This window comes from Pinus tabuliformis, chromosome 2_2, assembly GCF_031772625.1.
Source record: "Pinus tabuliformis cultivar Carrire ecotype Pingquan chromosome 2_2, CPIR1, whole genome shotgun sequence".
Taxonomy (NCBI): domain Eukaryota; kingdom Viridiplantae; phylum Streptophyta; class Pinopsida; order Pinales; family Pinaceae; genus Pinus; species Pinus tabuliformis.
The window spans coordinates 92,399,275-92,423,557 of record NC_142300.1 but is presented as its reverse complement, the minus strand read 5'-3'; positions in this window follow the sequence as shown (position 1 = coordinate 92,423,557).

Sequence of the window (24,283 nt, the reverse complement as noted above, 5' to 3'; positions counted from 1 at the left end):
TTTCACCCTAGATATTTGCCCTGGGCGCCTCAAGGAAGGTTTTCACCTAGGGATATTCTTTTTCTTTCCATTTTTCTCATCCTTGGGCTGCCTCATGGAGGTTTTCACCTAAATCCTTATTCTGGTTTCTTTCCTTTTCAGTGACCTAATGAGGGAGGAGCTGAAACTTGCTCCACCATCATCATTGTCTTATTGATACTGTCAATAAACTCTTGTTTAGATGAACGCCTCTTGTACATTTTCAATCTGTGTCCATTAACTAGTAATTGAATGGTTTCTTCATCTATAGTTCTGATCTGCACTGAACCATTGTCATGGCATATTTCCACCACATAAGGTTCAAGCCATCTTGTCCTTAGCTTGCCCTTGAAGTATTTATACCTGGAGTCATATAACAATGCCTAGTCTCCTTCTTGAAATTGCTTCTCCTTAATATGCTTGTCATGCCATATTTTCCTCTGAAGCTGAACTATGACGGTATGGAGGAGGGCCTGCATTCTGAATTCATCCAAACCATTCAAATGGAACAGACTTTCTTTCTTTGGATGACTTAGATCCAAATCTAGTTGGGTTGCCATCCTCAATGTATTATATTCAAATTCAATGGAAAATAAAGCCCTTTTCCCATAAACTAGCTCACAGGGTGTAAGTCCAATGGTGGTCTTCCATGTTGTATTATAGGCCTAGGTGGCCTCAACTAATCTTTCTGCCCAACAATTTCTATTTTTGTTCACTACCTTGGTTAGGATTTTCTTCAGTGCTCTGTTGGTCACCTCCACTTGCCCATTAGCTTATGGATGATAAGGAGTGGAGGTCATATGCTTGATTTTGTGATGCTTGAGTAGTTCTTCAATCATGCTGGACGTAAACTGGCTACCCTGGTCTGTGACTAGCTCTCTAGGGTACCCAAATTTGCAAAATATATTCTCCCTTAGGGACTCAGCCACCTTCTCTTCTATTTCTACCTTAATTTCCTTAGTTTCAGCCCACTTAGTCAAGTAATCAGTGCACACAATAATGTGCTATTTTTGATCTGAAGGAGGATTGATAGGCCCAATGAAGTCCATGTGCCACTTTTCAAATGGCTCAAAAGTCACTTAAGGTTGTAGGGGAATTTCATCTCTTGGAGTAGGCTTTCCCATCCTCTGTCACCAATCACACTAACTGATTTACTTTTTCACATCGCGATGAAGAGTAGGCCAATAATAGCATGCTTGCAACACTTTGAATATTGCCCTGTTTGCTGCAAAGTGACCTCCATAAGGCTCATCATGACAGGTCAGAAGGATGTCAAAAAATTCCTCTTCCCTGACACACCTTCTCAAGATCTGATCTGGGCCAAGTTTGAACAGATTGCCCCCAATCCAGGTGAAGGGGGCACTTTTCCTGATTATCTTGCTCTTTTCTCTAGAGGGCAGGTTTGGTGGGAACTGTGTTGATACCAAATAGTTTTCTATATTAGCAAACCATGGGGAGAGCACTAAAATAGAAAAAAAATGCTCGTCTCGTAACTGATCATCCACCATTCCTTCTTCAATTGCAGGTAGATTCATCCTAGATAGAAAGTCAGCAACAACATTCTCCTTACCAAGCTTATAACCAATAGTTAGATCAAACTGCTATAATAAAAGTAACCATCTTATGATTCTAACATTTACATCTGGTTTGTTCATTAAATATTTAATTGCAGCATGATCAGTATGCACAAATGTCTGATAGCCTGTAATGTAAGGGCTAAACTTGCTCAATGAATGCAAAATAGCCAGGAGTTATTTTTCATTCACAGTATAATTTAACTCATCCTTTGACAGGTTTTTATTAGTAAAATAGATGGCGTAGGGCAATTTCTCCTCTACCTGGCCTAAGGCTACTCCTATGGATTTGTGTGAGGCATGAACATGTATATGAAAAGGGAGGGCCCAGTTTGGGCCTCTAAGAATTGGTGCAGTGGTTAACTTCCCCTTTAGAATGTCTAAGGCCTCTTGATAGCTCTTTGACTATATAAATTCATAACCTTTGGCAAAAACCCAAACAAAGAAGAGGCCAACTTACTAAAGTCCTTTATGAACCTTTTGCAGTATCCTGCTAACCCTAAGAAACTCCTAACATCTTTCTGCTTTTGTTGAGGTGGGACCCTTTGGATGATGGCTATTTTGTTTCGGTCCAACTGCAGTCCTTGCCGAGATATGGAATGACCTAGCACAGTCCCTTCAGTTATTAATAATTCACATTTTTTGGACTGAGAGATAGGTTCATTTCAATGCATTTGTGTAATACGTTTCCTAGGTTAGTTAGGGATTCTTGAAAATCACAGCCATAAGGTGTAAAATCATTCATATAGATCTCTATAGCATCATGTACTAATTCAACAAAAATACTCAAGATTGCTCTCTGGAGGTGGCAGGAGCATTGCATAAGCCAAATGGAAGGACCCTATAGGCAAAAGTACCCCAAGGACAGGTGAATGTGGTTTTATCCTGGTCTTATGGGGAGATTTGGATTTGGTTGTATCCACTGAATCCATCTAGGAAAGAAAAGAAATTCTTCCCTGCCAGGCCATCTAGCACTTGGTCAATGAAGGGTAGGGGAAAATGATCCTTCTTTGTGGCTTTGTTCAACTCCCTATAATTCACACAAATCCTCCACTTGCCATTCTTCTTGGGTACTAACACTAAAGAAGAGACCTACTCACTATCGGAGATAGGGTAAATGAACCCTGCATCTAACAGTTTTTTCAGTTCTTCTTTGACTATGTCTTTAAGGGTTGGATTCATTCTCCTTTGTGGTTGCCTAACTGGCTTGCAACCTTCCTTGATGTATATGTGGTGAGTACACACTAAGGTGTGTACTCCCTTCATTTCCTTGTAGCTCCAAGCGAAGGCTTCTAGCTTTTCTTTCAACATATTGCTTAGCTTTTCCCCTTCAAGAGCAAATAGAGATGGGTTGATTTTCAAAGTTTTATCTGGGCCAAATTCTATGGCTTTGACTCGGAGTAGGTTGGAATTGGCCAAGCATAAGTCATTTTGATGATTATTCCGTGTTTCCTTTACTTCTTCTTCTAATGGTAATGAACTAGGCATTAGAATTTGGAGCAGGTGTTCAATTAATTCTTCCTCCTCTTGTTGTCCTCCTCCTATGATTGCTTCCAAAGCATAAAGTTGGGTAGAATAAATCTCATCTTCCTCCTCCTCCTCCAACCATAAAGGTAAATCATGTTTTAGGAAGGGTTGAGCAGGAGGGTAGAAGACTAACTGTTTGGACATATGCCCATTCCTGATTGTCATATTCCCAGCTCTGCAGCTAATGTAGGCATCAGTTGTGGTCAACCATGGCCTCCCAAGGACGAGAGGGTAACCATTAAGCTTAGTCTTAGCCTGGAGAACTAGTTAATCGACAGGGTACTCTCAGGAGTCAATGGATACCATCACATCTTCCACAATTCCCTCAGGGGTAGTTGTGGAATGGTTTGCAAGTTTCAGAACTGTTGTGGTCTTCCTTAGTGACCCTTGGAGGTTAATCTTAAACATGGTGTCCTTGGTCATCACATTAATGGCAGCCCTAAGATCAATCAAAGTGTGTGGGACAATGGTGCCATTGCTGTGCACATCTACTACAGGGCTTCTAGGGTCTAAATATTTTGGACATATTACCTACCACAACATTAAGTCAGATAACTACCCAATGACATTAATGGTAGGGGCATCCATTTTTCTTCTTCCTGGATTCTTGAAGCACTTCTACCTAATCAATTTATTGTAGATAGGAACATCTTTAATTTCCTGGAGAAGGGGGATCCTTACACATAGATTCTTCCATTCTCACAGAAGTTTAGTTTCTTCTGGGGTATGTTAGAGTGGTTGGGCTAATATTTTTGGAAAGGGTGGATTTGCGTTAAGTTTTCTTTCCTCTCTTTCTTCCTCAACCTCCATATGTGGAGAGGGAGGTTGGTTATCTGGGATAATTCTCCCAGATCTTAGGTTGATCACCTAGATTTCTACAACATAAGCTGGGTATGATGTCTCTCCAATGTATCCTTGTTGAGCCTGCCTATTGTTTGGGTTTGGATTTGGCTAGGTAGGCATCTCGGTTTTCTTAGGTGGAGAAGAGTTCAAGAGTTGTGGTTGGGTAGGTGGTGGAGGAAATAGGGTTGGAACATTGTTGAATTGGGGCCTCCACCCCTGGGGTGGGGTATTCCACTGATGTTGTGGTTGAATGTAAGTTTGAAATGACTGGCTCGCTGGCTGGGAATGATACTAAGGTACATAGGACCAAGGAGGGGGTGTAGACCAGGAAAGATGAGAAGGGGGTCCCCAAGAAGGTATATTTGTGGTTTGGTTGGGTCTTTAATATGCATGAGATGATCCTTGCATACCATGCTGGTATGATCTAGGCCTAGGAGGTCTCCTTTGGTTGATGTAGCAAAGCTACTCGGTGACCCCTTCAGCTTCTTGATACATAGCTTTGATTCTAGGTAAAGAAGGGCACTTGTCTGTGGAGTGGTTTTCTTTATAGACTGAGCAAATCTCAATACAATTTAATAGGCATCCATTCCTAGGATGCCTCCTGGTGCGTCTAGGAAAAAAGATGGCCAAGGCTCTCTCTGCTTCCTCTTGCTTCCTTTTGATATTCATGGTATCCAATTGTAAGGCAAGGGTTTGCAGCATCTCACTTTTGAATTCCTCCAACATATTTCCAATTTCACCCTTAATGGATGAGTTGGAAGATGTTGTACTGGCCATAGGTTGACTACTCCTACCCTTTTTCCTGGTTTCCCTAGAATGGTTTCTAAAGACAATCTTGATATCCTCATAGGGTAGTTGGTAGATATCTCCTCCTGCTAACAAATGCAAGGTATCTAGGATATCCTCCCTTACTCCTCTAAGTAGGACCAACTTTAGTGACTTAGGGTCAAGTGTGCACTTGGCCCTTTTGAAACTGAGCTGGAATCTTTCTTCATAGTCTTCTAAGGATTCATCCTAGCCTATGGTCATCCTAAAAATCTATTATTTAGTGTCCTTTGACCTACGGTAGTCCCTATATTTAATGTTAAAAGCTTGCTGCATCTGAGCCCAAGTTATGATGCTATCTCTAGGTAAACCCATGAACCAGTGCAATGCTGCATCCTTGAGGGTAGATGGAAACAATTTTAACTTTTTCTCATCCTCTGTATAGTCATAGGTTCAACATATAACAAAAAAATCAAATAGGAAAGTGTTAGGGTCCTCTGTGGTCAAGCCATGGAAATGAGGTAGAGCAGAGGGGCTTATATTCTTCATTTTAGTGTCCCCATTGGTTTCCCTAATGGGGAAGGCACCCTCAATTCTCTCTCTATATCCTTTGTCATCTTGGTTTTCAGCCATTGGTTTAGTAGGATTGGGTTCCTCCTCTTCTTATTCCCCTATAGGTTCTTCAAATTCACAATCACCGGAGAAGAGAGAAGGTTGACTGTTGGATGTAGTGGGGGTATTTGGCAAGAATTTTCCTGAATTATCCCTATTCCTACGAGGCATGAAAGGAAATGTTTTTGGGTTGGTTTTTGTAATATTTTCTTTAAAGATGGAAAGTACTATGCAGAAAGGAAATTGTTGATTAAATGAAAACTACTAACAGAATGGAAACTACTTTCATAATGAAATTTTTAATTGAATGGAAAGGCTTCTGACAGAAAGAAAACTACTTGCAGAATGAAATTGCTTAATTGAATGAAAAACTACTAGGAAAAAGGAAAATACTTGCTGAATTGAAATTGTTGATTACAGAATGGAAAGGAAAGTAGATAAATGACAAACGAAAGAAAGAAACTAGATTACTTTCGTAGAAATAAACTAATGGAAGAAAATTGAAGAGTATAAGTAGAAGAAAATAAAGCTAGAGACTAGAAATAGAAGGAGCAGTAATTCACATCCTACTCTGACACCTCCCTGACAACAGTGCCAAAAAGTGATGAGCTTAGGTATTGCAGCAAGAATGCTGCAACTCCCAGGGATACCGGCTTTACTTATCAACCTGGGGTTCATACAAACATGGAGGTGAAAGTGTTATATGCACAAGTAGAAGTGAAGGTACTGCCTGTTGTCACTGATCATTTGGCAAGAGACCCCAAGGGTTCCAGGCCATACTTCTATAGGGTCTAAAGAAGCTCGATTTTGATGAAAGGAGAGCAAATATATTCTAAGGGAGAGGTACTCTACTGGAGTAATGAAGAAAACAATCATGTAATGATATACTCACACCAGACCCTAGCTAACCAATTAAACAACTATGCTAAGTAGAATTACTAGATCAATCACTAATCTAATGCTAATTCTCTAAGTTATAGAAGTAAAAGCATCAAAACTAGACTAAGGGGTAAGCAAATGAAACTAAGCTAAGTCTGTGGTTAAGCAGAAGAATAGTTGGAGATAAACATTGGTCAAAAGATGACGTAATGAGAAACATTGCACAAGAACCATTGGATCAATCGGGTGAAAGGCAAACAAATGACTGAGATCAGATCACAGGAGGGTACGTAGGTAGATGGGTGAACAGGGTTAACTAACAGGATGAACGGTGGTTATTATGTCGCAGACGTTGAGTGAATAGATGAACGAACAAGGTTAACAGGATATGGATGGATGAGATTATATCATGGAGGCTAAGTCAAGAGATGGACAGGCAGGACTAATAGGTAGATGGATGGTGGAGATTAGATCGCGAGCAAAAGAAACATGCAGAAATGGTAGTAGGTTTGCAGAGGTGGTAGGTTGTATTTCGCGTGCCCTCAAAACCATAAGTTGTATTTTGAGATTTCATGTGATTAGCCTCCCCAGGAAACACATAGCACAGGGAAACAACTCTTATCACGTGCCCTCGAGTGGATAATGATCGAACAAAAATCCACGCGATATGGCACGATAGCCATCGGACTTGGCTAGGCAGATCAATGGTGGAGATGGGCCGAGCTAGTTGGTGAGTAGGTGATGTGATGGCTGTCAGATCTAGCTAGGTATATCAGTGGTGGAGATGGGCCAAGCTTGTTGGCGAGCGGGTGATGTGATGGCCATCAGATCAAGAGACAAATCGACGGTGGAGATTAAAGCAGGAGAAGAAAACATGCAGAATTGACAAAGCAGGTTTAGAGGGCAGTAAACTGTTTATCGTGCACCCTAAAAGCTGTAAGACGTTTTCAAAAATTTTGCACGATTAGCCTCCTCAGCCGACACATAGCATGGGGAAACCACTCTTATCGCGTGCACTCAGGCGGATAACGATCGGACAGAAATCCATGCGATATCATGTGATAGCCGTCGGATTTGGCAAGGCAGATCAACGGTGGAGATCTGACTAAGCTAGTTGGCAAGCGGATGCATGATAACCATCAGATCAGACAAGGTAGATTGACAGTGGGGATTTAGAGTGCATAAAGTTAGTGTTGAAAATGATTTAAATTGCATAAAGTTAGCATTGAAAATGAATTGGGCGGTGATTGGTTGGCTTTTGCTGTGTAAGGTAATATACAGGTAAAAGCCGTTTAAATGTGAATTAATTGCTTCCGCCTAAGTATTTCATGCTGAGTGAGAATGAAAGGGATATGAGGGAGATCAAATGATAGGGAGAGAGTGAAGGAGAAGATGATCATGAAAGGAACATAATAACATTGTAATGAACCCAATGACTACGTTAAACAAAAAACTCCTTGTGAAAACCAAAACCTTGTGTTTTGGTGTTTCTGCAGGGTTTCTTCCTCGCGTCATGGTCCCAGAAAAAGGAGGTGAGGCCTAGACACCTGTGGGAAACCTTGTGGATCTCTTCTTGGCTAACTTGCTAATTGAATGAATGCATAAATGATCTATTATGCACTACTATAATGTGACTGTAACTATTTAAGAAAATGAACAATTAAATAATAAACCTTTGTAATGGAAATGTAACTACTTAAACAAATAACTAGTTAAACCATGAATAATCTACTCTACACTATGGTGATGCAAATGCAACTACTTAATAAAATTAAAAAATAAACCATGAAGTTATGCTAGTGCTATAATGGAAATGAACTACGTAAGCAGATGAACAGAAAGCAGGAAGCTATGCTACTTAAAAATACAATAAAGAGGAGCTTTGGCTACTCGGGTCGGGCCCTAACCCAAGAGATTCAGCCCTCTGAGTTAACTCAGTGTTGGCTCAAAAAAAAACTCATCTTCATTATAAATTAGAAACTAATACAAGACTTGCAGCTTGAAAACAAAGTGGAGTTCTACAGTGAGAAGTCTGAATTCTTCCTAACTTTTGGTGTCTAACTAGTAACTAATTAAAAAAAATGAGGTCCTAAGCATCTCTACTTATACATTTGAACTCTCCAATGACTTCCTTCAAAATTAGGGAGGCACAGCTCCAAATTCAATGATAAATTCGTACTTTTCCTTTCACTAGCTCGGCTACCTTCTAGTAGGGAGGCTTGGCTCCCAACTCAAGATAAACTCGTACTTTCACTTGCTTGGCTGCCTTCTAATACACCTGATTTGGTTGTTTGTACTTTCAGCTGATGGATGGATATTCAAATGGAGTGGCAATAAATGAGGAGGATTTACCTCCTGTAACTCCTCTCCCTTGTCCCATTCAAGTTTTTACGAAGGTCTTTACCATAGTTCCTTGCTTTTATCTTTTATCCCTACATTTTCCTTGCTTTTATTCTTTATTCTTGCATTACATGCACATTAGACCACAATGAAAAATGTCCAACTCTACTCATCTCATAAACAAAATATAATCAAAAGTTTGCAACAAGTTGTGAGAATAGTTGGTTTGACTAAGCTAGGAGATGAATTAAGGTCAATTAAAGCCCATATAATTACTAAATGATGAGGCTCATTACTGATATGCTGTCAAGATCGAGCAAAAGTTTAAACAAAAGAAGAGAGACTTTGGATCTGTGAATCTGAAGCAAGGGAAAGGTGCCCAAAAGCTGTAGAACAAAGGAGAAATCCAAGGTGGGGTGGCACAAGATAACCCGCCAAATCTACAAGCAAATAACAATGCCACGAAGTCGAAGAAGGACATAGGAAAGTGATGTGAGTTCCATAAGAGCTCCAGTCATAGCACAGGTGAGTGTCAGGCCAAGTAGTCACTGGTGACGGAGCTAAAGGCTTCAGAATCATATGCATATTCTGACTCTGACTCAGAACCCGACAAGGGGAATGACAAAGGGAAGCAGATTATCGAAGCGGAGCCCAACGCCATTGTTTCCACCACGAAGATCCAGAAGGAGGAACCCGAAGATCCAGAGAAGGAGGAGCACCTCTTCCCCTCCCAAATTTGGGTAAAGGGTTCCTCGCTACAGTTCATTGTCGATAGTGGGAGCCAAAAGAACCTCATCTCAGCAGAGGTCGTGAAATGGCTGGGCTTACCGACAACAACACATCCACAACTGTACACCATCAAGTGGCTTCACCAAGGATGGGATCTTTGCGTGAGCCAGCAGTGCCGCCTTCCATACAGCATCAAGCCCTTCACGAATGAGGTATCATGTGATGTTGCTCCCCTTGATGTTTGTAATGTATTATTAGGAAGCGACATGCTGTGTATGAGTCAAGGCCTCGCACTGTTATTGTTACTTTGGGAAATAAGTTATACAGGATACTAGAGGTAGCACCGCCTACTGCCATCTCTTTGGGTACTACAAAGTAATGCAGTAAGCTCATTTCCAAAACCGGGAAATTTGTTTTCCTGATGATATGCCCTCAGGGAAAGAAGAAGATAGTGGCCACAACCTCCAAAAAGGGCCCATCCTCACGGCAAAAACAGATGGACAAGGTCATGGAGGAGTACGAGGACATATTCACCTCCCCTGCAGGGTTACATCTGCACTGTTAGGTCAAGAACTCCATCGATCTGACCCCAGGTGTATCATTGCCCAACGGACCAATCTATTAGCACTTGCTCTAGAGAACGATGAAATCAATAAACAGATTTAGGAACTGCTATAGAAAGGTCACATCTGTCCGAGTTCATCACCCTGTGGGAGCTTGATCATGTTGGTACAGAAGAAGGATGGGACTTGGAGACTTTGTATTGACTATCGGGTGCTAAAGAATATCATGGTCCGTAATAGGTACCTGATCCCATGGATTTATGACCTTCTGGACCAATTGAAGGGGGGGAAATATTTCAGTAAGATCGACTTGAAATCAGGATATCAACGGGTACCAATCAAACCCTTCGATGTGTGCAAGACTACCTACAAAGCCAAGGAGGGCCTTTTTGAATGATTGGTTATGCCTTTTGGGTTGATGAATGCTCCTGCAACCTTCATGAGGCTGATGGATGACATCCTGCAGCCATTCACCAAATCGTTTGTAGTGGTATACTTGGATGACATCCTAATCTTCAGCCAGAGTTGGGAAGAGCGCCTCCACCACATCCAACAAGTTCTCCAAAGACCGTGGCAACACAAGCTATGTGCCAATTTGGAGAAGTACACTTTTGGCATGACCCAGGTTCAGTATCTGGGAGAAATTATTGATGAACAGGGGGTGCATGTGTATCCAGACAAGATCCAAGTCATTTGGGATTGGCTAGCTCCAACTACTCTAAGAGAGCTCTACAAATTTCTAGGTCTTGAAAATTTCTACTGCATGTTCGTGATGGGATTATCTCATATCACTTGGCCCTTGAGTCAAGTCACTAAGGGAGGAGTGAAAGAAAAATTATTTTGATCTGAATATCAATAGAAGGCATTCACAGAGTTGAAACATCACCTCTTCTCTGCACTAATGCTCACATACCAAACTTGCAACAACCATTTGAGATCGAGATAGATGCCTTTGACTATGCTATTGGGGCAGTCCTTACTCAACATAGGCATCCAGTGGCATATCATAGTGAGACACTTTCAGACACAGTCTAAAAGTATCCCACTTATGACAAAGATATATATTCCATTGTGTAGGCCTACTGACAAAGGAAGCATTACATTTTGGGGAAGGAAACGGTCATCCACACACACCACCGGCCCCTGCAGTTCATATAGACACAAGGGAAGTTACAAAATGATCGCCATTAGAAGTGGTCCACATACCTACAACAATTCCATTTGAATATCAATTAAAATAAGGGTAACATTAGTAATGTTGCAGATTGCCTCAGCCGACCATAGATCATGGCGTTAACCATTGTGCTCAACTCTTGTGGGCATGAGACTTCTGATTGGCCACTTCTCTACAAAAGAGACCCAGAATTTGGCCACACCTATGAGACACTCTTGGAGGGTCAGAAAGTTCCAGGTTTTCACCTCTAGAATGCCCTAATATGCCACCTGGGACACCTTTTTGTTCCTTCAAGCGAGCGTGCCAAGATGATTTTGGAAGCACACTATAGTCAGGTCGTTGGGTATTTTGGGGTCAAGAAAATGGTGGCAGTACTGTAGAAGTATTTCTATTGGTCGAATCTTCAATAGGATGTCGAGAATTATGTCAAATCCTGCACTGCCTACACCATTTCCAACCTACCATCAAGAAGCGAGGCCTCTACATTCCGATACCTACCCCTAGTCGACCTTGGGAATCCATCTCCATGGATTACATGTTGAGCCTTCCTTCCACTAAGCATGGCAACGACTGTGTTTTTGTGGTCGTCGATAGATTCTCAAATATGGCCATTATGGATGCCTGTAAGAAGAATATCACAACATAAGCCACTGCTAAAATCTTCTTTGAAGGAGTGTGGGTACACTTTTGGATCCCACAGTGTATCATCTCAAATCGAGACAGCAGGTTCCTCGGTGCATTTTGGTCCAGCCTCTGGTCACTGCTGGATACCAAGATCACTAATTCCACAGCTTTCCATCCCCAAACTGATGGTCAGATAGAGGCCATCAACAAGATGATCGTACACATTTTGCACATGTACAACTCAAAGCATCCACACACATGGGATGAGAGCCTCCCCTTAGTCCAGCACATCTATAATCGAGCTCTCTACAGCTCGACTGGCCACAACCATTTTTAGGTGGCCTTTGGATTCAAACCACTATGTCCCATTGATGTGGCCATGCCATTTGCAGCTACTTAGGTAGATTCAGCTCATGTCCCGTCTGAAATCGATAAGGCAAACAACTTCATTGAGCGCATCCAACATATCCGCCAGCAGGTCCAAAATATTCTGGATAAATAAAATGCCAAGTACAAGCAACGACATGATCAACGTCGGGTACCACACAAGTTTTAGGTGGGTGACAAAGTTTGGTTGCATTTGGAAAAGGAACGCCTTACCTAAGCTTATCAGAAACTTAGACCACTTTGATATGGTACTTACACCATTACCAAGGCTGTGGGAGACAATTCATTTAAGCTCAGCATTCCCCCATTCCCTGGCCTGCACCTAGTGTTCAATGTGGACCACCTTCAACCATACTTCCCACCATTGCTAGACACATGAGACATTGCAGAACAACTCACACCTACATAGTTAAATATATATTGCATGGAACACGCCACAACTGATCGGATCATGGACACACAGATCAAGAACACTTGCTAGTAGAAGATCCAACTGTATCGAGTTGTCAAAGCAAGCCAACTCCTTCACTAGACCAAGTGGCTCACCATGGACCAAGTTTAGTAGAAGTTTCCCCATCTCATGGAGGAACTCAACGCAATTGAGACCATTTCTTCCTAAGGGGGAGGAATGATCCAAGTGGATATTGGTGGCCACCTACCAATTCCACTTGGACCCCCACCATTTTTTCTGTCAGTTTCCTTAATTGTAGCACAATTTAATATTTTTCACAACTTTTGGGGTCCTAAACTTCTGGAGCCATTTTGAGGCCCTAAACGACGTTTTTTTGGAAATATTGTAGTAATTATTTCCAATTTAAAATCTATTTTTACGTCATAGTCCTAGGAGAGATCTTTACAATGGTCTATCATGTGCATCAAACGGAGATAATATGACCAAGTCGTGACCCTGGGAAGTTGGCTATCCAACTAGCCCCAACGGGGACCATAAACTCTTGGTGTTACATCTCCTCCGGTTAGGGTTTTCTCTTATTATTCAATAATAAAAAGGCCCTTGAGCCTCATTGTAACGCAGTTTAGAGGCATGTAGCCACCACATCTCTTCTCAAAGATAAGCTACCATCGCCCGAGCTAGTCTTATTTCCATTATGTTTGTAAGCATATTTCAGTATTTGATATTAATGAAATGAAGTGTTATTTCTACTACATCTTTGTATTTATGGTTATGTATGTAATCTGTTGCATTCCTATTTAAATTTGGATCAAAAAAATCAAATAATGGGATAGCTCAATGAGCTTGATGAAATAAGGCAAATTGTTATCCAGAAGACTAGTTTAGTCCAGCAACAGAGATATAGATGGCATAATAAATACGTCAAAGAAAGAAAATTTCAGCCAAGAGAATGGGCATTAATATTTGATTCAAAGTTCAAAAATTTCCAAGGAAAGTTTCAAACTCATTTACTTGGGCCTTATGAGATTGAAAATGTTTTTAATATTGGAGCAGTTAGAATTAGGACTATTGATGAAGAAAAATTTCCTCTCTTAGTGAATGGACATCGACTCGGGATCTATCATAAGCCCATGACAAAGGAGGAATTTGTAAATATTTTTCAAGACAACTCTGATTTGTAGTTGGTCAGGAAGAATTATTCTTCTTCTCCACCTTAAAATTTCCTTTTTCATATATATAAAAAAATAAAAAAACAATAAATAATAAATATGTATAAACATGAAAACCAAAAATTGTTGGCATGTTTATGCAGAAAACTCAAGGTGAAAACCAAGAATTCTTGGCATCTTAAATTTTCTTTGCATCCCATTTTCTAGAATTCCATCTTATTTTATCCCTTTCTTTTCAAAAATAATAAATAGCTACAAAATTATTGACTTTATGCAGCCAATTTTACAGACACTTATGATCATACAATTGAAGGAATGATTGACTCCCTCCACTGAAAAGTACCCGAAGACATCATAAAAGGAAACCAAAGGTCGGCAAGCAAATAATTCAAAGGTATGCACTTCTTTAATTTAATAATAGGGATAAAAACATTACATATATGAATTATAAGACATAGTAATACCAAGAAAAATCAAAATCATTATTTTCAAAGAGTTGATCGTGTCACGTCAAATCATGCATAATCCACCATTCACTCTTAGTCATCATAACTCATATCCCAATCCATTGAATCGACCGCCCAAAACATAAACATGAATGATCTTAACGGTTAGATTCTGTCTCATTCCCTTATACCCTAACTACATAGGCTCTCATTATTCCATCACCCACACTCTCGGCCTTTCCGCTCTAAAAACCCTACCAAGCCATCCTACCTTGTCAAACAAAACAATTTTTGAAGCGAATCTTCTCAGCCATGGGAGTGATAGTTAGAACAGAACCAACATGGAAAAAAATTTGGAGGGGTATCCAAAGACAAAATAATTATTATAGAAATCGTAGTGGCTAGAATTTGTAGAGGACTTTGATGGGTTTCATAAAGAAGTGATCAAATCCTTTCCAGGGATTTTGATGGATTCGAAGTGGAGATAGGAGATATCAAATTCATAGTAATGGGGTCATTTATAGCTAAAGCCACTGGACTGTCGTGGATTGGAGAGAAATGGTTCAAGAATAGAGATATCGAAGGAGAAGACTGGAAGGTTTTCTTGAAGAAACCAAGCATGGACACCACCATTTTCAAGAAGGACATCCCAAGCACGACATTGAAAATTAAGTGGAGGAACCTACTTCTAATAATCCAAAAATTTGTTACCTGTGAAGGAAGGTTTGGATGTATGTTTTTCTATCATATTCGGCTGCTAATGAATTTTCTTGAAGAAAATGAGATAAATCTTCAACATTTCTTGTTGAATAGTCTTAGAAAGATGTCAGGGAATGTTTAGAGGAGAATTCAATTTATAGATAATACAATGTATCACCATGGTCTAGTCAAAATACTTTTGGAATCTCATCTCCAAAACATAGGTGATAACTGGGAAATCGTTTTAGTAAGAAATCACTTTCAGGAAGAAAATCATGGGCAACCAAATAGCAGTAGACCTAAGAGGGGAAGGAAAAGAAAAATTGATAAGACACAGGAAAAAGAACCACAACAACCACAAAAAATGTCAGAGGATGACATCCCTCTTGCAGAAGTTTTAGAGAAAATATGAAAAATAATTGTTAGAAGAAAGAAAACTAGAAAAGAAAAATATATTTCATCGCAAATAGAGGAGCCTAAAACAGAAAGGAAGAAAACTCAAAATACCCCTGTCATAGATTTAATGAGTATGAGACTCAACTCAGCTAAATAATTACCCTCAAAGAGAACACAGCATGTCAATATAGAAACAGAAGAAAACTTAGAGGCAGAAGAAGAAGGTTCAGGGAATTCTCCAAGAACATCACTAAGGGTTTCATCACCAACTGTCACCTTGCCTCCTCAGAGTCCAAGACAAAGAATGCCATAAATTAATCCGGTGTAGCAAGAGATCTATGATTATATTGAATCCCTCGAGAAAAGGGATGCAACAAGAACATCGATTCCAATTCAAGAGGAATAAGAAGTTCAATTTAATGAACCACAAGAACCTCCAGTAGTCAATATATTGAAACAAGAAATATTCAAATTGGAGACATTAAACAGGTACATTAAAAATGAAAATCAAGCCTTGAAAGCACAAAATTAAATCAAAACAGCTAGAGTGACAACCTCCTCTTACATCTAAGTCCGTGGTTTAATGAGAACAATAAATTGAACAAGAAAAATAGGGCCTTACAAAGACAGGTTATAAAATTGAAATACAAGATCCTCATGAGGAACAAAGGATGGAAATGACTTGAATTAAAGTGAAAAGGATGAATTAGATGTACTGACAGAAGTGTCCAAGCAAATGCAGTATTTCAATAAAGATATCAATTTTTCGTTTTGTATGAGGACATACAAAATCTTCAGTGTGGGGGGAATGTATATTTCCATAACTAATTTGTTTTGAAATCCTTTTTCATCTGTTTTCCTCTTTTTCATCATCACTATCAACTCAATAAAGGCATTAAATCATAGATTTTGATAAGGTAAAAAATATTACATGTATTATTTTTTTTATTTGTTAACATGCCTTATTGTTATGTTAAATATTGCATAACCTACAAAATTAACATGATTCTACAACTATTTTATAAATATGCAGCTACCTCCATGGTCTGCGGGGTTCTAGTGTGCTAATGAAGAAAATAAGCACATGGGTAGTTGTGGATTGATCCCTTCATGGATCTCCTCCTATTCGCATGATCCAATTCACTGAAGGAATCACAAAGTGGTGCGGTCAAACGAGTGGGTCAAACATGTAGCAACAGAAGTCTGAATGCATGACATTTATTCGATTTTCTTACCAAATAGTAAATTGACGAGATAACACCTTTTCTGTTTAGTTTCAAATTTGAATAAGGATTTATTAACAGACCTGTAGGAATAGAAGTTTCAAACTGTTGAGCACACATTTTATATATAAGTATGTACCCTCTGTAAATAATGAGGAGGAAGTAATAGTTAATTTCTGAAGAATTGTGAAACATACCTTTGTTCTTGTATTAATTGAAGTTACCTTTCTATGATTCGATGCATATGTGAGTGTGATTTACACCTACTAGATGCGGAGGGCCCCTGCAGATAGTCAAGGTTTTAGCTTATTTCATTTCATAAATTTATGTTATTTTCATTTAATCTCTTTCTGTTATTTCATTATCACTACATTCTAGTTTAAGTTTCCTTACTTCGCTATTTTCATCATCTCACTATAACTCAATTATTTTGTTTACCATTTCATTATTTCATTTGTGCTTACAGTCATTTAATGGTTTAGTTCTTCAACATTTTTCCCTTAATTACAGTTAGTATTTTCATGCTTTTAGAATGAGAACCCGCATCTTCTCTTTATTCAGTAATTAGAAGATTACTTTCATGCTCTTTAGATATATTTTGTAGAGAAGCTTTTGAAGGATCATTACAATAATTTGAATTTCAATACTCTGTTTTACAGTAGCAAAGTGTTTAGATAGGTTCATAATTTTAGGATGAATAACATAAGATATTTTAGGATGATACTCAATATAGATATGACTTGGTACGTTAAATCTAACAGTAGCTTAACTTCCACTTATTAATTTGTAGAAATCTAACTCTAGATAAAAACAAAAATCCCAAAACAAACATAACCATCATCTTACAAACTAAGGGAAAGGCTTCTAGCATATATAGTGCACCTACACTTCATAAGTTTACCAACTCCAGTCGATAATTTATGCTTGCAATTTAAGAACATTAAATTGACCAAACATATATATATATATATATATATATATATATATATATATATATATATATATATATATAGATAGTGTTTGCAAAAGAAATTTCTACATCAAAATGACAAAATCTATGTTCTGAGACAGATGGCCTTATAAGCCTAAATCAGTACAGAAAGTAAACTAGAGCTAGCTATTCACCCACATGGTGCTCATGATAGCACAAAATAACCCTAATGACTAGGCCCAACAACTGACACAGTCTGGCGGATACCCCTATAGTGTCTCTCTGGTACCGCAATGGCACCTCATCTATCGAGGTGTACTATAGAATGCCCCTGGTTAAAACTTCCAGGTTACACTCTACCTCGACAATAGGATCTAATCCTTCTTCATAAGGAGCATCCTCAATCTGGTGTGCCACTCATATGGCTATCGAAGAAACCCCTGTAGGTCCCTCTGGTCCCACATCGACAAAAAATGATAAGCTAAACCTTAGTACACATATAAAAAAATCAAAAACTTCAAAAACTTCAAAAATAGTTTTTACCCTCATTAGTCCACTGTGCACCTGGCGGAAGTCGAACATCTAGATCTCCTTGAAATCCATGCCTACATATGCCTAATCATTGACCATGATTAGCTACTAATGCAGCCATCCAAAAAATGTCGAAGGGAGTGACATCTTCTTGTCGCCTCCATGTCGAGGCATCAATGCACCCCATCTGAGTAATCGTGGATCTCTAAGCACTGGTGCATCCACTTCTATCCACTGATAAAAAAGAAATGGCACATGTTCCAATAAGAACGTCATCAAAATGGATCTGAAATTGAATTGTTTTGGACCGCCTGACTTGCACTTGGTAGGTTGGTGCTTCATGCAACCAATAAAACCTCGCTCCAATTGAAGACCGTGGGATTCAAAAACTCAATTTCATACTGGAAATGAGACTTGGTTGCCTCATGCAACGCTTGAGCCCTAGCTATTAAGGCCATTGTGTGTAGGATTGTCCGTAGTGGGAGATTTGTGATGATCTTTATGTTGATTTTCCCACTCTGGGTCTTTTTGGTCCTTGGAAAATGCCTTACAATCAACATTTCCATGCTCTCCCCTCCGGTACGTGAACCAAACAACTCAATCTATTGTCCCTTTCTATATAATCCAGTAATGAAATAAATTTATGGACATTTATTTCAAGTTCTTGATCCCTAATCATGAATAGTTGGTGATCCACATCCCACCAACTAATCAGATGCTACAATAACTCAAGTTGGGATCTAATCCGAGGAATCTTGAAGAACTTGAGCAACCCGCATGCTCATAGGGCATCAATACAATCTTGATCCTAAGAAGCTTGATGGTCTTCAACTTCATGTCCTCTTTATTTCCATTCAACCACCATTTTGAACTGATTATCCTATGGAAAAACAATAAAACAACATTTCATGAGCTTCCATGGAGACAAAATCCAAGAAAAACCATTTAACATGGAGGATTTCACACAAAACATTTTACCTCAGCGCCAACATGATTGTGTGTGAATTTCCACACGCTGCCAATGCGAGAGCCTAATTGACCATAGGGTGAACAACCTGAGTCTGATGGGTAAAACCCACGCTGGTCAACTTCGAAATAAAATTTTTGCAAGCCCTCCTTGCAAACTAATCTATGGATGAAATGCATGAAATGAGTACCTAAATGAAGGGAAGGGGCAGATCTCTTACCTACAACAATTGGCTTGGAAAATGGTTTTTGGGATTGATCGTACTCTGACGAGCACCAGTATTAAAGTAAGAATGTTGCAACTCCTGGGGCTACCAACTTTAATTTATCAACCCGTGGTTTGTACAAACTTGGAGGTAACAGTGTTGTATACACAAGTAGATGTGATGGGTCCGCTCTTTGTCACTACTAAGTTGGTGATAGACCACTTATGGTTTTTCAAACTAGACTTCTATTGATTTAGAAGAAGCTTGATTACCAATGAGAAAAAAAGGGAAATTTTCACTGAAGGAAATCTTGTCTATTGTAGTAAGGAAAAGACTGAAATCAAATGCTAAACACACCATTCATCTAACTAACTGCTAAGAGGCTTTGCTTCAAAATAATTCTAAGTTAACATATGTGCAATCCTACTGTCCTAGGCATGAAATTTGAAACATCCAAATATTATACTGTTGTGCATGTAAATGAACAAAATAACTCTTTTTTCCTTTTTGTGTGAAAATGTGAATGCTAACTTCTCTTGGTGGTGTGGCAGGAAGATTAGGGATGATGGTGAATGGCCAGATGGCTTGGGAGGCAAGTAGGGGTCTTCTCCTATCTTCCTAGGGGATTTTTCCACAATTCGGCAACAAAACGAGCCACTATAGGTCAACTGTCAGGATGTCATAATGCATCCTACAATATGTCCTAACTCTCCTACACGATGCCCTGTATTCCTACAAGATACAAACAAGAGTAAGAGGAAGGATTTGGGAGGTGATGTAAGGCTTAGGGAAGGTGAATGGTGAGATAAATGAGGCAAAGGAGTGTCTAGGACTCCTTTAGAGCTTAAAGCATAGTTTGTGAGATGGTTGGATCTGCTCAACAAGATTGGAGAAGTATTCTTATGGAATGATGGATTTGGTGAAGGATTTAGTGGAAAAAAGTGATGATCATGGATTGATGAGGTTAGGACGGGGTTGCTGGTCATGAAATATCTCTGTACTGCTGAAACTCCTACACTGCATCAATCATTTCCATTTATCCATAAATCATGTAAACAAGAAGGATTTCAATTAACTAAGGAAAAATAGAATTCTATTATCTAGTTTCCTATTTCATGCATGGTAAAACTTGTTGAATAATGTGCAACCTTTACGAGATCTGATGCAAGGCGGAAGACATCAGAAATGGCAATTAAATCATATTCTTGAAAACTAGGAAAATGTTGGCCTAAGCAACAGAAAACCCTAAATTCCATGGGAAATCATAATTCTATCTTTTTGGGGCTGCATAGGAGTTCTTTCCTCAAATGATGGTCCCTGAAGGGAGGAGTGAGGCCAAATCCACCTACTAACAACTTTTTGATATTCCTTTATCTTCCTAAGCTACTACTGAAGCAATGCAAAAATGGAAGCAAACTAATCAAATCCATAACTACTTGCAATAAACTAATGCTAAAGACAATTCAACCATTAATATATGAAATCAAATAAGCATACAAATACAAGAAGATGAGCCTTTGCTGCTAGGGTTGGGCCCTAACCCAAGAGCTTCATCCCTCTGATTCAACTGAGTGTTGGATAAAGGAAATTCTCGTTCTCATTATCGAATCAGAAAATTACATAACAATGTCTTCCACAAGTATTGAACTCGAAATATGATTAGTGCTTTTACATCAAAAATTTGAATCCTAATGAGGCTCTAGGCCTCCTTATTTATACAACTGAAGTCTCCATTGAATTCCTTAAATATAGGGAGACTCGGCTCCCAAACTTAAGATGAACTAGCTCTTTAACTGTCACTGGCTTGACTGCCTTTTGATTTTCATGGCATGGCTGCTTGTAACTTCGAGCTAGTGTGATTTGATGGAGGAATATTCAAATGAGTGAGAAGTATATGGGAAGGATCTATCTCCTACAATCTCTCCACCTTTTCTCATTCAAGTTTCCATCCTTGATTAGCCAAAATTTCCATGATTTTTTCTCAAAAACCTGCAATCAATGCACATTAATCCACTAGGCATAATATCTCACTTTTACTCATCTCATTAAGCAAAATATAATCAAAGTATTTAAGAAATTATGAGAAGAGTTGATTTAAATAAGCTAGGAGGTGTATTAAGGTCCATATATTTACCTAATGATGAGGCTCATCATCACCCCCTACTGAAAGTGTTGCTCATCCTTTGAGCAACTCAATCTATATCCATTTCTTTCAATGCTCTAGTGGCCTCCTTGACATCCCATGCTTCTGTTGTAGTTTCCTCTTCCTATGCATAGAATCCTACCTTCCTCACTATATCCTCCCACTAATTTCTTTCTTCCTCTTCCTTACATCATTCCAACATTCCTAAGAGTAGTGGTGGACCGTGTCAAGCCAATCCAATTGACTTTGAGTCTTTGGAGAGCTTTCTTGTACATGGGTGTTCTATTTAGTGCTTCTCTCATTCTCTAAGGAGAATAGTACTCTCTGATGTTCATATTGTAGGGAAAAGTGTTCCATCTCCTTTGGAAAGCTTGAATGTTGTCATCCCCTAATAATCTGAGCATATCCTCAAAGTGTGTGATTGCTTTCTCTTGGGCAGAAAGGTACCTAGGTGCAAGTTTAGGGTCATTTGCAATCATGTTATGGGTGCTGATGACAACCATTGGATTTGATTGCTCAAATCTTATCATGAGGGGTTTTGTCTCTTCTCTTACCATTACTTTCTTGATCTCTGTAGCTCTTACCTCCTCATGATTCATCCATGATGAAAAAGCCATCAATTGCAAGTCTCTTAGTTTTGAATTAGGGTCCCACACATTCAGATCTCCCAAGGCCAAGTTATGTAAGTAAAACATAGACATTTTAGCTCTATCCTCCAAGGTGCTTTGATCACAAAGATCAATGAATTGTCTATAGTATTCAAAGGGCATAGTTCCTCTCTATGCTAAAGTATTGATTTGGAACTGTAGCCATGGTTCCTTAAGATACAATGCATAGGACTTTGCTGACATCTTGCACTGGATTTCCTCTAAGGATAGATTGGCCATGGATGCCAATTGACTTTCTCTTTCTTGTAATTGTCCCCTTAGCCATGCATTCTCTACTTTCACCTGAGCTTTCATCATTGCCTCCCTGTCCCTCAGGCTGCTCAGTTCTCTACCCATCTCCTTTACTTTCTCCTCCATGTTGCCTATATCCTCCACTCCCTTAGATTTGGTGGTTTGCATCCATATATGTTTTCTTTCCCTTTATTTCTCAAGCTCAAAGAATAAGGGGATGGAAAATTTCTATGGAATGACTCTACCCCCTTCAATGAACCTATAGTAGGAGTCAAGGTTGGGTTAAGGACTAAGTTCCTTCAATTCTGAATCCTCCTTCTTTGTTTCTTGCTGCATGATCCCTTCTTTATCCAATTTTTGAGTTTCTTGTAGGTTTAGTAGAGTTTCCTGTAAGATGGCCTTTGCTTCCTGTAGGTCCTTCTGTGTCTCTTGTAGGGTACCTTTTCCTTTGGATGAGGTAGGTTTGGTGACAAGACTCCTAACATAAGTGATGGGAAATTTGGGAGAGGCTTATCTTGATGACCCTTACCTTTCATTTTTCACAAGAGGAGCTATCATTTCTTGTTGTTTTGGTGAGTCTTCAATGACAATAGGAACTTTTGTGGGTGTTTGAGGTTTTCCTTACCTAATACTTGTTCTTTTTCTTGTCCTAAAGTACAATGGAGTTGGTCTCTATCTCTTCCTTTTTTTCTTGATAGGGGTACTTAGGGTAGCTGCTACCTCTTTCTTAGTGGGTTCTGGAAATACCCTTGGTGATTCCTCCTCTTCTTTGCCTTGCATTGTAGACCTCTATTCTTCCTTGTATTCTGTTTCCTCTTTTCCATTTTCCTTCTCATTCTTGTCTTTGTCTTCTTTTTCTCCCTGTATTTCCTCACTCTATTCATCAGTTTCTTCCTTTGCATATTCTTCTATCTCTTCATCACTTTCCTTCTCCTTTTCTTCCTCCTCTGTTTCCTCTTCATGCCTCTATATTTCTTCTTCATCCCTCTATGTTTCTTCTTCATCCCTTTCACTGGAATTGGGGATTTTGTCATATTCAAGGGCTTTTATGTCTTCCTCTGTCTACATGTTTCTGAAAGTTGTCTATGTAATAGGGAGTCTTAGGTTTTGGAGGGAATCCTCTAGGATAAGTTTAATTAACCCATGATGGGCTAGCTATTGATGGTTTCATCCCTACACCTTAATGCTCATATCTACCACTGATTGAAGAAGAAAGTAGGGTATTCTTAGTCTGTTCTTCGGAGATGTGTCTGCTCCAAACCGCAACTCTTGGAGAAGCCTAAAATGGTATCCATATACCACACTGTACCTACCTTCACATGATATATAATTAATGAGCTGGTAGCTAATTTCATTCCAAGGATATGGCAGATTTTCTCTTCTGACCCCATTTTTTTCTTCCATTTCCTCCTCTCCTTCCAAAAAGAACTTCTTCTTTTGCAATTTGGTTGTTACCCTTATCTTCCTTTCTCCAAGGTGACCATAAAGGAAGTGTGATGATTCCGCCTATGACTTCATGGGTGAGTTCTACAGAGAGGCCTTTCACCATAGCAGTGGCATGGGTCCTAGTTAGTGGTGCGAGGGAGAGAGCAAAGTCTTTGGCCACTTCATCATCATATCCCCTCATTTATTCAAGGAAACCCATCCAATTGTGCCTTATGAATATCTCTAATACAGGGGGTGCTGATGAATTCTCACTGTGTTAGTGGGTTCCCTCTTGTTAAATCCCCCTGTCATTTTTCTCTGCTAGATGTGGAGGGTTGTATAGGTATAACTCCAAATTCTAATGGGTCAAAAATTCTAAATGAAAATTTTGTGTACAATTCCCCTAGACTCAATATCTTTAAAAAAATAGAAGGTTTTTTTATATTTATTTTTACTTGGAAAATGTGGGAAGGTATAGCTCCTACATCCTTGTCACTACCTGATGAAGCCAACCTTTGGTTTTTCCCTTCTAAAATTCTCTTTTCCGGTCTTGTAGATGACTGTTATGTATCCTATAATATCTCCTGTAAGATCCTATAGGTTTTCCTGTAGGATCTTGTAGGTGCTCCTGCGGTAAAAAAATTGCTCACTATCTTTCGTGTAGATTGCTTCAGGGGCTGAAAGCAAGCTTGCTTAGATGTATCCTCGAGATTGTGAATTTCTCCTATGCATGGGAATTAGTGTTTTATTTCCTCATATTGGTGATTTGATTGGGATGGTGTGTTGGAAACCGAGGTACGAG